Source organism: Rhinopithecus bieti, unplaced genomic scaffold (assembly GCF_001698545.2).
Source record: "Rhinopithecus bieti isolate Rb0 unplaced genomic scaffold, ASM169854v2 scaffold_7884, whole genome shotgun sequence".
NCBI classification, from domain to species: Eukaryota; Metazoa; Chordata; class Mammalia; order Primates; family Cercopithecidae; genus Rhinopithecus; species Rhinopithecus bieti.
The window spans coordinates 3040898-3058071 of record NW_016806331.1 but is presented as its reverse complement, the minus strand read 5'-3'; the positions used below and the strand labels follow the sequence as shown (position 1 = coordinate 3058071).

General features: G+C 38.4%; 1 long non-coding RNA gene across 1 annotated transcript in view; it reads right to left on the bottom strand.

Annotated features, from left to right (window-relative positions):
• Nucleotides 1-8672: 8672 nt before the first annotated feature.
• The window catches only part of LOC108531942 (uncharacterized), a 99542-nt gene continuing 91040 nt past the window's right edge, over nt 8673-17174 (bottom strand). The window contains exon 3 of the long non-coding RNA XR_001886318.1: nt 8673-8719. This is a non-coding gene — a long non-coding RNA (uncharacterized LOC108531942). The remainder of the gene's footprint in view (nt 8720-17174) is intronic.

The following is a 17174-nucleotide window of genomic DNA, read 5'->3' as shown; positions in this document are numbered from 1 at the left end:
TTTTTTTTTTTTTTTTTTTTGAGACACAGTTTCACTTTGTTGCCCAGGCTGGAGTACAGTGGCATGATCTCGGCTCACTGTAACCTCTGCCTCCTCGGTTCAAGTGATTCTCGTGCCTCAGCCTCCAGAGTAGCTGGGATTACAAGCACGTACCACCTTGCCCGGCTAATTTTTGTATTGTTAGTAGAGTCAGGGTTTCGCCATGTTGACCAGGCTGGTCTCGAACTCCTGATCTCAGGTGATCTGCCCTCCTCGGCCTCCCAAAGTGCTGGGATTACAGACGTGAGCCACCACACCCAGCCCCCCATGATCTTACTTTTTAAAAAATTATATTTTATTAGCAGTATCTTCCCCTTGATAGATCCACTCTTTTTCTCTAAACAGTGTGTGGTTCAGGGATAGGAGAGTTAATGCAACCTTCCAATCCACAAAGTGGGAAATGACCCAAACTTGGTCAGAGAACTCCATTATCTTTAACCATAATGATGGTTCAGGGATGATCACGTAATCAAATTAGCCAATCAGAATTTTCCCTAGACTTTTCTGCTGAGCGTAATGAGAATGATGGTTCTGTTTCCTTCACAATCTTGAATTGTATGAAAAGTGTTTGCATCTTTCTTGTTCATCATCTCCCCAGCTGCTTGAAAGAGGCTGTCCAGGATAAGAGAGAAAGAAGCTGAGTTACAAAGAAAAGCAGAGACAAGAGAGAGGAAAAGATAATCCTGACACCATGGCTTATGCCCTGCATCCACCTTGTTTTAGTCAGTTCATGCTCCCATACCAAATTACCATATACTGAGCATCTGAAACAATAAATATTTATTTCTTACAGTCTGGAGGTTGGGAAGTCAGAAATCAGGGTGCCAGCGTGTTTGGATTCTGGTAAAGGCCCTCTTCCAGGTTACAGACAGCCAGCTTCACCTTGTATCCTCACATGGCAGAAAGAGGGCCAGCTCACTTTCCCACCTCTTCTTATAAGGGCATTTATCCCATTTATGAGGGCTTCATCCTCATGACCTAATTGCCTTCCAACGGCCCCACTTCCTAATACCATCACACTGGAGATTAGCGTTTCAACATATGAAAAAAGCAACAAAACATTCAGTCCATTGCGCACTCATTTCCTAAGGTTTTTAGTGATATGAGGAGGGCAGAGATGGGGAGGAGCAATCACCTTTTTCACAACCTAGTTTGGTTGGGCTCTGTTACTTGGATCAAAGGGCTCTGAACAACAAACCTGACTTCTGACTTTTTCTGACTTTCACTTCTTCACCAACAGCACCTATCTCCTTCAGAGAACGTCTGTGAGTGGTCAAGCTGCAATAACAGATCATTTTGAGACCACAGAGATAAGCAGGATACAGAGGGAACAACACACTATTCACATATATTAAGACAGGTTTAAAGCATCAGGTAGTTTCTCCTGGGTTTCTTGTTACCACATTCCTTCCAAGTCTTCTCTGGCAGCTGCCCCCTGGGATCATAGTTCTTTTTTCATCATTCTGAACTACGACATCATCAAGCACTGTCCACCCCTCTCCCCAGCCCAACAAAATGGGCTGGGCACCCCACTTACATGCTCCCATAGCACACTGCAGAATGGAATCAAGACCGAGAAATACAAGCCAACCATGAGCGCCTGTTCAGATCGATTCTCTTAGATGTTTGTATAGAGGAGAAGCCATATGCTATGTGGGGAAGAGTAGAGAGGGAGCTCCTGAGGCAGCCAGCAATTAGCTTCTCTTCTGTGGCCTGTGAAAAGTTTCCCTCTAGCAGCAGATTTGAATCTCCAGGTCAGCAAAAGAAAAGCCCTGAAGATTACCAACCTCTGCCTCTTTAGAAAGGAATTTAATGATCCATTATTGCTATTCAAGCATGCTTCTTGGAGCTCTCCCCTGCTCGCCACCCTCCTCCAAAATGCTTATCAAAATAGTATAATTGTAACTCCCCTGAGTTTTAGAAACACAACTCACTCCATTCTGTGCATGTTCAGTCCACCCCATCAGTCTAGCTCCAGCTCTCTGTATTTTCCCTAGAGACTCTCTTTACACTGATGTTAATTACCTGCCTACTTGTTTATATCCTGATGGACCGTAAGCTTCACGAGAACTGTATCTTTTATTCCACCACCAGCACATGGCATACCCTGGCCAGGATCAAGTGCTCAGTAAGAATTTGTTGAATGGGTATGAATTGTTGCCTCTAGATTTTAAGCTTCCTAAAGTCAAGGGACTTATCTACCTCACCTGTTTTATTATAGTTTCATCACAGTGCTGCCTGATGCCTGATATTATATAGGTATGTATGTATGTATATAATCATTATTATTGTTATCCCTCTTGACATTCGCACAGAGTCTCTGACAAGCCACTATCCTGATTATGGGCACTTATCACCTGGGTTCTAGAAGCCACCTCCCTCAGCGTACCCATGTGTTCACTCACCATTGCACTGAACTCACTCCACCCATTCAACAAGTATGGTTTACTTGTTTTCAAATAGATTATATAATATTTACTAGTATGTAAATTGTGTTTGTAGGACTACAATTTCCAGAGTTACTCCTTTTCTCTTTTTGTTTTCCTTGTTCATTATTTTGACCACATCCTCTCATGAACTTACATTGATTTCCTATTACACTTTGAATCAAACACAATTTTCCGAGTATTTCTTTCAAAGGCCTCTCCCAGCTTGACCCGCCCTCTTTGTTTTCATCTCCTACTCTAACCAAGCCTTCACCTTCCACACCAACTAAATTTATTGTCATGTGGTTCCTTCCACTGGTTGTTCCTCTCCTGGCTGTGAGCCTTGGCTCAATTTTTTCCATATCTATGGAATAACAACCAAACCACAAGTTTCTCCTCTTTAAATCACAGCTCAGGGACCAGCTGCTCCAAGAAGTTTTTCCCCACCCATCTTCCAATCCATCAGATCATCACTGACCCGGACTTCTACCACCACATAACCTTGAAGTGACTAAATTTATAAGTATGGTGTGGCTATAGTCCAATTTCTGGCTTACGTCAATACCAAAGGCCTAACATCAGTATCAATCAATGTTAAATTTGGAAATAACCGAAAGAAATGTCCAATATAGTTATTAAATCAGCATTGTAAAATTTAGTATATTTGAGTGAAGAAATTAGGTACATTTCATTTGAGTTTAATGAATGTATTCCCTGCCTTGTTCTACAAGGGATTTGAGAGATATTGCAATAACAACAAAAAATTGTTACAATGACAATTAAAAATAAATATCAGGATCAAGGAAAAGGTGGATGGAATAAAATAGCAAGATTATGGAGAAAATTGGAATGTAAATATTAGGCCATAACTCCATGGTTATTAAAGTCAAACTGCCCATTTGCTTCTGATCTTCTTGGCACTAAGATTATTAATTACTAAGCCCTATTTTTTTTTTTTTTTTTTTTGAGAGGGGGCTTCGCCCTTTCCCCCAGGCTGGGGGGGTATGGCGGGGTCTTCGCTCCCCGCAAGCTCCGACTCCCGGGTTCACGCCATTCTCCTGCCTCAGCCTCCTGGGTAGCTGGGACTACAGGCGCCGCTCCCTCGTTTTTGTAGTTTTTTTTAGTAGAGAACGGGGTTTCACCGGTGTTACAGGGATGGGTTCAAATCTCCCTGACCTTTCGGTGAAATCCCCCGTCTCGGCCTCCCAAAGTGCTGGGATTACAGGCTTGAGCCACCGCGCCCGGCCACTAAGCCCTATTTTTTAACTCAATTTTTAAAATTAATTTATCCTCTTTGAGTGATGTGAAAATTATCAGGTGATTGGTACTTTTTGGAGTTGATGCAGTAGTATAACACTGATTGGTGTTTCCAAAACTGTTTTGTATAAAACATAGTTACAAAAGACATAGCATAGAAAGGGGTTCCTGTGTTCAGCTTGAAAGGCTTTGAGCTATCGTGATGAAAATAACCCCATTTTACTTTATTAAAGTCAGTATTTCTCAAACTAATTTGAACCCAATCCCCCAAACTTTTCCCCACATAATACCTGTCAACACTCTATGGAAGTAGCTTTCTAGTGGCTCACTTAGGAAAAAGTTTTTAGTGTTGGACAATAATAAAGGAATCAGAACCAAAACACCTTAAGATGCTTCCATTTGTAACATTTTATTTACTTACGTATTTATTTATTTTTGAGACAGAATCTCACTCTGTCATCCAGGCTAGAATGCAGCAGCGTGATGTCAGCTCACTGCAACCTCCACCTCCTGGTTTCAAGTGAGTCTCCTGCCTCAACCTCCTAGGTAGCTGGGATTACAGGTGCCCGCCACCACGCCTAGCTAATTTTTGTCTTTTTAGTACAGACAGGGTTTCACCATGTTGGCCAGGCTGGTCTCAAACTCCTGACCTCCCGTGATCCAACCGCCTCAGCCTCCCCAAAGTGTTGGGATTACAAGCGTGAGCCATCGTGCCTGGCCTGTAACATTTTATTTCTTAAGCTGAGTAGTGGATATACAGATATTCATTGTACACTTTCATATATTTCTTGATGTGTTCAATGTGTTTCCTAACTACAATAACAAAAGCAAAATAACATCAATGACAAAATCATCCCCCTCGTAGAACTCTAGGTCCCAGCAGCTTGCGCAGAGCACTGAGCAGACTGAACAGGTGCTAACTTTAACTGTGTAATGGCCTTGATCGTGTGCCTTATTTACTATTTGGAATAATATTATTAGTGACAATAACAGCAGCAGATGCTGACTGAGTACTTACTATGTGCCAAGCAATCTTCCCAAGGGTCTACTTCTGTTAGTTCATTTAATCCTTATAGCACCTCCCCGCATCAGTACTAGTATTATGCTCATTTTACACATGAGGAAGGTGAAGCATAACAAGGTGAAGTAATTTGCTGCAGGAAAGGGTAGCGTTGGGATGTGAGTCCCAGCAGCTGGGCTCCTGAATCTGCCTATTTCACTACTGCCCTATACAGTTTAAATCCTATTTTATGTAGGGTGGTCAAGGAAGACTTTCCTGAAGTCTGAGCAAAGGCCTGAAGGAAGCAAGGGAAAGAGGCATGTAGGGAATAGTAATCCAGGCAGAAGGAAGGTCAAGCTGACATCCATGAGGTAGGTGTGTGCTTGGTTAGTCTCAAGAACTCTCTGACATATGCAACCCTGCAGAATCAAAGCCCTTCCTCTCTCTGCCTCCAGAATCCATTTTATGTTCATTTATCTGTTATTTTTAGTTCCCTCAACACGCCTTTCAATCTCCCACCTCTAGAACTCTTCCTCCCTGAACACTCCTCCCTGGCTTTCCATGTGCTTTCCTTTGTCAAACTAACTTCTCTGGGCCTTATCTTACTCACATCTTCCATTATGTCTTCTTTGAACTCGCTATTTCTCATGTAGTGAGCCCCATAGCTCTGTGCTTTTCCCCCCAATAGCTAACATTTATTAGGTTCCCCCTCCGGCCCCCACCACCACGAGTCAGGATTATGTTAAGAATTTGGCTGGCATCATAGCATGCCAATCCTATAACAACCCAAATATAATAGGTTTTGTTAGTGCCTCCATTTTCTAGATAAGAAATCTGAGGCTTAGAAGGTCAAGCAACTCACCAAGGTTACATAGCAAGAGCCTGAGTCCAGATAATGCCAAAGTCCCTGTTCTAAGCATTCTGCCATATTACCTGTCCAGCACTTACCACACTCTTCTGTGATTGTATGTTCACATAGCTGTCACCCACTAAACTCCTTGAGACAAGGACTGTGTCATGTTCCCTAGTGTCTGCAATGGTTTCTGCCACATAAATTGAATAAGCATGTGCTGAATCAATGAAAGGAACATAGCAGCTCTCTACATGAGCAGAGTATCCCTGTTCTCAGCATCACCAAATCTGGGTGAGAACACTTAGATCTGAGGCTTCATTCTGATGTTGAGCAGCTGTGCCTGCACCATTCACACCCTCTTTCTTCAGCCAAACCACACTATGTATTTCAGATTCTGCATTTCTGCTTACTCCATATTCTCCATCCATCAAGCTTCTCCTGACCAGCCTCAATCTTTGATAAGAGGCTGATATACTGGCCAGATGCAGTGGTCCACATCTGTAATCCCATCACTTTAGGATATTAAGGCAGATGAATCACTTGAGTTCAGGAGTTCAAGACCAGCCTGGGTAACATAGTGAGACTTCACCTCTACAAAAAATACAAAAATTAGCCAGAAACAATGGTGCACACCTGTGGTCCTAGCTAATCAGGAGGCTGAGGGGCAAAGATCACTTGAGCCTGGAAGATCAAGACTGTAGTGAGCTGAGATTGTGTCACTGCACTCCAGCTTGTGTGACAAAGTGAGAAAGAAGCCTGTCTCCAAAAAAACAAGAGGCTAATATACTGACTCAGAGATATACCGATTGTCCAGGACAGTCTCTCCAATAATCCAGAACTTTGCCAACATACCACCTTGAAGAACACTCCATAGACAATTCCTCATTCGCTACTCCTAACTCTGAGCTGTTCCCTGCATCTCTCTGATTTTTGTACCATATATTGTTTGGTATCTAAACAACGTACTATATATTGTTTGGATCTAATTCGTACCATATTTTTTTAACTTCTGGTACATAATATCACAAAAGATTCCTCAGTTGTTCTATTTTTCCAATCATACAACGTGGTGGACAATAATCAATTATTTAAAGAACCTTAAATGGTATTTAAAAGGTTTGTTTATCAAAATGATTTTTTAATTTTAATTTAAAATGCTAATTCAAGAGTTATTAAAGTTTTACCTAGCACTGATGTATGAGAAGTGGTTTTAAATATTGTAGAGTATGAATAGTTTTTAGATATGTAATATTTGGATTTGAATTTTCTTATGTCTTTTAATTAAAACTTTACAGTATAAGCAATCATGTTCTGGGTCAAACTCATTTTGTTTCTATTCTGAACACTGTAGAATCCATATCTAAGGAAGAACAGGCTGTGGGATGCATATGTGATAGTAATTTCTTCAAAACAACAACTAAATAACAAAATAACTCCAAGGAAACATTTCTAGAAATAGATCATTGCGCGCGCACACACACACACACACACACACACACATTTTAAAGAAATCACACCATGCCTGGTGCAGCAGCTCACACCTGTAATCCCAGCACTTTGGGAGGCCAAGGAGGGCAGACCACGAAGTCAGGAACTCATGACCAGCCTGGCCAACATGGTGAAACCCCATCTCTACTAAAAATACAAAAATTAACTGGGCATGGTGGCACATGCCTATAGTCCCAGCTACTCAGGAGGCTGAGGCAGAAGAATTGCTTGAACCCGGGAGCAGAGGTTGCAGTGAGCCAAGATCATGCCACTGCACTCCAGCCTGGGTGACAGAAAGAGACTTTGTCTCAAAAAAAAAAAAAAAAAAAAAAAAAGAAAAGAAAAGAAAAGAAAGAAAGAAATCACACCACTGATCTGGTGAAAGATATTAGAGTACTATGATGCTATGATAATTAGAGAGCTTTTTCACTAGCATAGATTCTTTTCATTTGTAATATTGCCTAAGAGTAAGAATTTCTCATGTACTGAGCACTGTCAAATGCATCGTATGCATTATTTCATCGAATTTTTCAAAACCCCTATGAAGTAGGTACAGTGTTTGTCTCATTTTGCAGATGAAAACCATTAAACTCATTGGTTCAAAGAACATGTGCCCAGAAAGGTCATGTCAGAATTGGAAGCAGGTAATCTGAGTCCAGAGCCTCTGCCTTTCCTAAAATACAGATTAATCCATAAATTCAGGTATCATTAGGGAATTTTAAAAGTTGAAAATTTTGCTACATAATCTTTACAATTGATAAATAGGAAAAGAAAGAAGGAAAAAAAAACAGCTGCATAAGGTAAGATTTTGAAATTTCTTACATTAATTTAATATGTATGGTCTACTTGTCTTCTGGAAAAAAGTAGTATTTCCCATTAGTTATAAAATAGTTCTAAATTATAGGAAATAATACTTGCTTCATGCCATATTATTTAAAACATTCATTAGCAAGCACCACAGATTTTCTTATATTAAAATATTATTTTTTCTCAATGTCAACATATACCACTTTTGAGCCTAAGGACTATTTGATCATCTACTTTGAGAAGTTTCTCGTTGCAAAATAACAGGTTGGCAAAGAAAATACTGAATTTGCCAACTTAAAAATGTTAGTCATGATATTTATGTCTAAAGCTCATCATTCGTTTTGTAAAACCTCTAGTGTCTTTTCATTATTATTAAATATTGAATTTTCTAAAACGCAAACCAACAGAACTTTTGGTATGAGTTATGCCACGTTAATATAAAATTTCCAGAGTTTCGAAAGTTTTTTTTGTTTGTTTGTTTTTAATTTAAACCACGTAAAACAGAGCTGGAAGACATCTTAAAAGGTCACAAGGTTCATCCTCAACCACTTGCAATCAAGACTAGTATCTAAGAGACACATTTTAAGATTATTTACTAAAATAATTTCAATCATATTCATAAATTGTGCTCTGATTATTTGACATGAAACAACATGTTACTGGCATACTCTTCAATTCAGCTGACAGCCTGGGAGTGACCACGAGGTGGCAGCACAGGAGACACTCAGCCTTGAATTCAACTTGTACTCACCTGACTGGAGGAGTAAGCCGGAGAAAGGTAGGTATAGAAGATGCAACACTCTCCTTTCTCTTAGAACTTCCAGATTGTGTGGCTTTGCTGGCCACTCCCTTTATGAGTTAGAGGAGACAAAAAAAAAAAGAATTACTTTTTTAATGGAGGAAAATATCACCCATAAGCTCATTCCTTTTTGTGTTTTCCTTCGTCGGCGTGTTTTTGCATAGTTGTATTACATATAATTTTCTGTTCTAATCTATTTTACACTGTTTTTGTTTTCCTGCTTTAAAATTTCAATGGATGATTGGGCAGTGTTTCAGGCCTGTAATCCCAACATTTTGGGAAGCCAAGGCAGAAGATCTCTTGAGGCCAGGAGTTCAAGACTGGCCTGGGCAACATAGCAAGACCTCATCTCTACAAAAATTTTAAAAATTAGCCAGGGGCAGTGGCATGTGCCTGTAGTCCTAGCTACTCAGGAGATGGAGGCAGGAGAATCACTTGAGCCTAGGAGTTTCAGGATGCAGAGAGCTATGCTCTCTGCACTCCACTTGGGCAACAGAGCAAGACCCTGTCTTAAACTTTTTCAAAAACTGTCAATGGCTTCTCCCTGCTCTTCCCAAATGGCCCTTGATAGTCCCTCTGGCCTTTTCTTTTCCGAAGTGGTCTCCCTCCAGACCATAGGACATGGCACAGTGAAACACGATCAATTCATATTTATTGAAGCTTTAATTTTTAAAAAATTATTGTGGCAAAAAAAGTGAAGTTTTCTCTCTGAGCCATTTTAAGAGTGCAGCTTAGTAGTGTTATATATATTCACATTGTTCTACAGCAGATCTCCAGAACTGTTTCGCCATGCAAATCTGAAAGTCTATACCCATCAAACAATTCCCCTTTTCCTCCACTACACCCACCAGTCCCTGGTAACCACCATTCTACTTTGTTTCTGTGATTTTGACTACTTTAAATACCTCATATAAGTAGAAGGATACAGTACTTGTCTTTTTGTTACTGGTTTTTTCACATAATATTATCAGGGTTTATCTATATTGTAGTATGTGAAAGAGTTTTATTCCTTTTTAAGGCTGAGTAATATTCCATTTTATGGATGTACTATGTTTTGCTTATTCATCCATCCATTCATGGACATTCGGGTTGCTTCTATCTCTTGGCTACTGTGAATAATGCTGCTATAAACATGGATGGGCAAATATCTCTTTGAGATCCCTCATTTAGCTTTTTTGGATGTATTCTCAGAAGTGGGATTGCTGGACCATATGGTACTTCTATTTTTAATTTTTTTAGGAAGCTCCATACTGTTTTCCATAGAGTTACATCATTTTACATTTCCCACCAACAGTGCACAAGGCTTCCATTTCTCATCATTCTTACCAATCTTGTTACTTTTGGGGTTTTGTTTCTTTGTCTGTTTGTTGAAACAGGATCTCAAGACATTGCCCAGGCTGGTCCCAAACTCCTAGCCTCAAGCTGCCTTCTTCCTACCTTTGCATCCCAAAGAGCTGGGATTACAGGCATAAGTCACTGTACCTGGCCTACTCTTGTTTTTGTTTTTGTTTTTTTCATAGCAGCCATCCTAACAAGTATGAGGTACTATCTCACTGTGGTTTCGATTTGCATTTCTCTGATTAGTAATATTGAGCATTTTTTCATATGTTTGTATGTCTTCTTTAGACAAATGTCTATTCAAGTCCTTCATCCTTTTAAAAATCAGCTTGTCTTTTTGCTAAGTTATACGAGATTTTTATATTTCTAGATATTAACACCTTATAGATATATGATTTGCAAATATTTTCTCCCATTCTGTAAGTTACCTTTTCACTCTGTTCATTGTGTCCTTTGATGCACATAAATACCAATTTTTTTTAAAGAAATGACTTGGTGTTCACAATTATCATTCTTTGCGGCAGCCACATCATACTTCCACTCAGTAAATAGTAATATCATAATTTAGTTAACCATTCCTCTGTTATAAAACATTTCCTATTCTGGATAATGCCATTAAAATAGTTTTGTGCATATAATTTTTTTCTTAATGGTTATTTTCTAGAATATATTTCCAGAAGTAAAATTACTGGATCAAATAATATGAACATTTGATAGTTTTTGGTACTTGCTAAATTTTTCTTATTAATTTCCACGACCAACTGTAATATTCAAACAGTCACTGTTTATTGAATTATTAGAATAAACTGAGTGTGTAGAATGTGTCAAGGACTCAGCTAGATCCTTATTATTTTTCTCACATCAATGCTGCAAAGTAGGAAACATCACCATATTATGGCTAATATACAGATTTAGAGAGATTGTCTTAGTTACCAAGATCACACAGCTTGTAAGTGACAGAATTATCATTTGATTTTAATTCTGCCTAATTCCAAACACAGTATGAACCTTTTCATGATACTACATTGCTTGTCTATGTTTGAGAATACACCACTTTTACCTTTTCTTCATGCCAGTTTTGAGAATTGTAATGTTTGCTAATTCAATCAAAGAAAAATAGATCATTACTATTTAAAAATACATGCCTTTGATTACAAGCACGGACGAATATTTTTCCGCATTTTGTTTACTCTACCCTTTATTGTCTCCCTCCCCAACACCGAATGGATATTTCCTGTCTCTGCACAACAGTATAGCACACAGCCTTTTCACAACATAGGTTATTCCACAACTTTTATCCTGCCTTGAATTGTGCAACTTTCTCTCTTTTTTTTTTTTTTTTTTTTGTATCTTCTGCTTTATTTTCATTTTATATCTTATCAAATAATTTAACTTTTCTAGAGTAAAGATATTCACCTTTTGTCCAACATATTTGCTGCAATATGTTCTCTGCCAATTTGTTATTTTCCTTTTTATTATTGTTTTCCTATTTATATCAAATAGTTCTTACTTTTTATACATCTAGTTTGATGTTGATCATTTACTTGGTGATTTCTTCTATTGCTGCTTTGCAAAGAAGTTTATTCTAGCTCCACTAATAAATGTCTGATTAATATTTCTACTTTCTTGTTAGTTTTTCTGTTTAAAACCAATTCTACTATTTAATATGTAATCCCTCTAAAATGTATTTTGAATCATAATATAAATGTAAAGGTATTACTTTTTCTAAATTGTAAAGCAGTAGAATATTCTAGTATGCAATAGAATATTCATGGAAAATGCTGAAACCCCCCCACGCCAAACACACACACAAAAAGTAAACACTTGTGCTCTAAAGGACATCATTAACAAAGTGAAAAGCTGACTCACAGAATGGGAGAAAATATCAGCAAATCATAGCTCTGATGAGGGACTTATCCCTAGAATATATAATTAACTCTTACAACTCAAATATAAAAAGAAAACCAAATTTAAAAATGAGCAAAGGATTTGCATAGATATTTCTCCAAGGAAGACATGCAAACCACCAGTAAGAACACGAAAAGATGTTAAACATCATTTACTATCAAAAAGCAAAGCAAAACAAAACAAAAACACAACAAGATACCACTTTGTGCTCACTTGCAGTGCTATAACCGAGGAGACAGTAAGACAAGTGTTGATGAGGATGTAGAGAAATTGGAAGCTTTGTACATTGTTGGTGGGGATACCATTAATAAGCTTCCCTTTCCTCACTATTCTGTAAAGCCTTAATCATACATTAAAATCATTTACATGAACTAATTAATTTTTAAAATAACTTTGTGATATAATTAAAGTGTACAATTCAGTGGCTTTAGTATATTCACAGAGTTATGCAACTATCACCACTACTTACTTCCAGAATATTTTCATTACCCCAAAAAGAAACCACACATCTCTTAGCAGTCACTCCCCATTATCCCCTTCTCCCAGCCTCTGGCAACCGCTAATCTACTTTCTGTCTTTATAAATTTGCCTATTCTGGACATTTCATACAAATGGAATCATTCAATGTGTGACCCCTTGAGTATGTTTCTTTTCTTTTCTTTTTTTTTCCACTTATTTTCTTTCTTTCCCTTCAGGTTCATTCATGTTGCAGCACACATTAATACTTCATTGCATTTAATGGCCACATAATGTTCCAATGTATAGATATACCACATCTTGTTTATTACAAATGCGTGGGTTGTTTCCACTTTTTAGCTATTATGAATAATGCAGCTATGAACATTGCTATGAAAGGTTCTGTGTGGTATATATGTTTTGTCTCTTGGTTATATACCTAGGAGCAGAATATCTGGTCATGTAGTAACTGTTTAACTATTCGAAGAACTTCCACACTGTATTCCAAAGCTGCATCATTTTACATCCCCACCAACAATGTACAAAGCTTCCAATTTCTCTACATCCTCATCAACACTTGTCTTACTGTCTCCTCGGTTATAGCACTGCAAGTGAGCACAAAGTGGTATCTTGTGTTTTTGTTTTGTTTTGCTTTGCTTTTTGATAGTAAATGATGTTTAACATCTTTTCGTGTTCTTACTGGTGGTTTCCATGTCTTCCTTGGAGAAATATCTATGCAAATCCTTTGCTCATTTTAAATTTGGTTTTGTTTTTATACTTGAGTTGTAAGAGTTAGTTATATATTCTAGGGATAAGTCCCTCATCAGAGCTATGATTTGCTGATATTTTCTCCCATTCTGTAAGTCAGCTTTTCACTTTGTTTTTTGTTTTTTTGTTTTTTGAGACGGAGTCTCGCTGTGTCGCTCAGGCTGGAGTGCAGTGGCCAGATCTTGGCTCACTGCAAGCTCCGCCTCCCGGGTTCACACCATTCTCCTGCCTCAGCCTCCCCAGTAGCTGGGACTACAGGCGCCCACCACCTCGCCCAGCTAGTTTTTTGCATTTTTTAGTAGAGACGGGGTTTCACTGTGTTAGCCAGGATGGTCTCGATCTCCTGACCTCGTGATCCACCCGTCTCGGCCTCCCAAAGTGCTGGGATTACAGGCTTGAGCCAGCGCGCCCGGCCTTCACTTTGTTAATGATGTCCTTTAGAGCACAAGTGTTTACTTTGTGTGTGTGTGTTTGGCGCGAGGGGTTTCAGCATTTCCCACGAATATTCTATTGCATACTAGTTCCATTGGATGTAACTAGCTATTGAGCAAACAAAGCTTCTGTGGTCGAACAAGTTGGTTTATGCTGGATTTCTTTATCATTGGACTTCTTAGAACCTTTAATATGTGCTTCATGTGAGCGTCATAATCTCCAAGAGAGAATCTGAGAACACAGTATTCCCAAACTTACTCCACCACAGAACTTTTTTTAATAGACTTTATTTTTAAAATAAGTTTTAAGTCCACAGCAAAATTGAGGGTGAGATGCAGAGATTTCCCATATCCCACCTGTCCCACACGTGCACAACCTTCCCCATTATCAACATCCCCCACCAGAGTGAACCATTCGTTACAATTGATGAGTCCACATTAGCACATCATCATCACACAAAGTCCATACCTTACATTAGGGTTCACTCTTGGTATTGTACGTTCTTAAGTTTGGACATATTTGTAATATATTCCCCCATTACAGTATCACAGAGAGTAGTTTTACTGCCCTAAAAAATCCTCTGTGCTCCATCTACTCATTCTTCCCTCCCTATTAAACCCTGGCACACATGAGTCTTTTTACTGTGTCTACGGTTTTGCCTTTTCCAGGATGTCACATAGTTGGAATCATGCAGTATGTAGCCTTTTCAGGTTGGCTCCTTTCACTTAGTAATATGCATTTCAGTTTCCTCTGTGCATTTTCAGGGCTTGATAACTTATTTTTAGCACTGAATCATATTCCATTGTAAGGATGTCCCACAGTTTATATATCCATTCACCTAATGAAGGACATCTTGGTTGCTTCCAAGTTTTGACAACTGTAAATAAAGCTGCTAGAAACATTTGTGTGCAGGGCCTTGTGTGGGCATAAGTTCTGAACTCATTTGTGAATACCAGGAGCATCTGCTGAATCATATGGTGAGAGTATGTTTAGTTTTGTAAGAAACTGTCAAACTGTGTTCCAAAGTGACTGTACATTGCTGTACCAGCAATAAGTGAAAATTCCTGTTGCTCTGCATTCTCACGAGCATTTGGTGTAGTCATTGTTCTGGTCTTTGGCCATTCTAATAGGTGTGTAGTAGTATCTCTTTGTTGTTTTAATGTGCCTCTCCCTGATGACATATGATACGGACATCTTTTTGCATGCTTGCGTGACATTTGTATGTCTTCTTTGGTGAGATGTCTATTAAGGTCTTTGGCCTACTTTTAATAGAGTTTTTGCATTCTCATTATTGAGTTTTAAGAGTTCTTTGTACATTTTAGATAGCAGTCCTTGACCTGATATGTCTCTAGCAAATATTTTCTCCCAGTCTCTGGCTTGTCTTTTCAATCCCTTGATCTGTGATCTAAGACAATTTTATCTATTGCTTTCCAATCTGTATACCTTTTCTCTCCTTTTTGGTTGGGGGTGCGGAGAGGGATTCTTATTGCATTAGCTAGAACTCCCAGTACAATGTTTAAAAGCAGTGATGAAGTAAGATTTTCTTTTTATTTTTACAAAGAACAGTGTGTGTGTGTGTGTGTGTGTGTGTGTGTGTGTGTGTGTGTGTGTGTCTGTATTTTAGATGGAGTCTCACTCTTATTGCCCAGTCTGGAGTGCAATGGCATGATCTCGGCTCACTGCAACCTCTGCCTCCTGGATTCAAGCGATTCTCCTGTCTCAGTCTCCTGAGTAGCTGGGATTACAGGCATGCGCCACCACACCCAGCTAATTTTGTATTTTTAGTAGAGATGGGCTTTCTCCATGTTGGCCAGGCTGGTCTCGAACTCCTGACCTCAGGTGATCCACCCACCTCTGCCTCCCAAAGTGCTGGGATTACAGGCGTGAGCCGCCGCACTCAGCCAAAAATAATATATATTTAGTTTTTGTGCTTTTGGTGTCATTTTAACAAACTATTGCCTGATCTAAGTTAACAAAGATTATGCCAATGTTTTCTTTAAGGGATTTGTAATTTCAGTTCTTACGTGTAGGTTTAAGATCTATTTTGAGTTCATTTTTTATGTGGTGTGAGGAACAGCTCCAACTTTATTCTTTTGCATGTTGATAATGTGCTGACACAACACTATTTGTTTTTAAAAAATATTATTTCCCTATTGAACTGTTTCTCCACTGATTTCTGAGCCATTTGTTTGTTCCAGTGATTCTCATGTTCTTTAAGGTCCATGATGTCTTAATTATGTTTGCTTTAAAGTCTGTTTTAACACCTGGAAAAGCTAATCTTCCCTTATTAAATACTTCTGCACCACCACTCACCCCTATACTCAGAATATTCCTTTTGATTCTCACCTACTTATTATTTGAGATCGGTAGTTTTCAAACTTGCCTTCCCAGAAAACAAATTCAAAGCATAAGGTCCATTGCTTGAATTTCTACTTATCAATCATTTCCTTCCTCCTTGAATTGTTGTTAATGCTGTATGTATTTTTCTCAATCAACAGTTCTCCTTGAATAGAATGGGTATTACTTCCACTTAAAGAAGTAAATAAAAGTTTAAAAACAGATACACAGCACAAAGAAGTTAAATTCTGTGACTTGACTAAATTCACTCAACTAGATAGTGGTAAAGACACTTGAACATCCCAATTTCTATTAAGTTTGCTGTTGAGAATTTTTCCACTTAAATCTGAATAATTTTGATATAGCAATGTGGATTTTAAGGAAAATTGAAACTTGTGTCAATTGATCTAATCCTATATTTTCTCCATGATAGTTTATTATATATCTTCCCAAAGATGAACAATTTGATGTTCTTGCCTTGTCAAAGCAGCTACAACTTAGAAAAGGCCATTAGCTGTTGGCTAATTGTGGTTTTAGTTTTAACTGACAAGAAATACTCCCAAGGAGTGAACAGTGTGATAACCCACAATGGTGGGAAGAGATACACTGTTTAGGGAAAGCAATATTTTTATTACTCTCCTAATACACATTATAGTTACTAAAGCTCAACAAATTCTTTGGGGGTGGGGAGATACACCAAATATAGACTGAGAAGACATTAGAGTGAACGTGTATTTAGCATGTCCCAAAAAATAAAAGTGGGAAACACTATTTTGGAGAATAATGTTGCATATTTCTCCAGCACTGTGTCCACATAAGCTCTGAAAGGTGTTATGTAAATTTATACTATTTGCTGAGAATTCAGCAATGCAACCTGCTGCCTTTCAAATATACAGATCCTTCTCCTACCACCAAAAAAACCACCTGTGCACAGTCTAGATCAGCACTTTCCATAGAAATAAAATATGAACCACACATAAAATATTTTCCATTTAAAAAATGTAGCCACATTTTGAAAAACTAAACAGAAGCAGGCAAAATTAATTTTAATATATATTAGTTAATCCACTTTATCTAAAATATTACGATTTCAACACACAATGATTATAAAATTTATTAATTTTACATTCCTTTTTCATACTACATTTTTGAAACTCTGTGTCCCACCTCACACTTCCAGGACATCTCAATTTGGACTAGCCACATTTCCAGCTTTCTGTAGCCACATGTGGTTCGTGGTTGCCATATTGAACAGTGCAGGTGGAG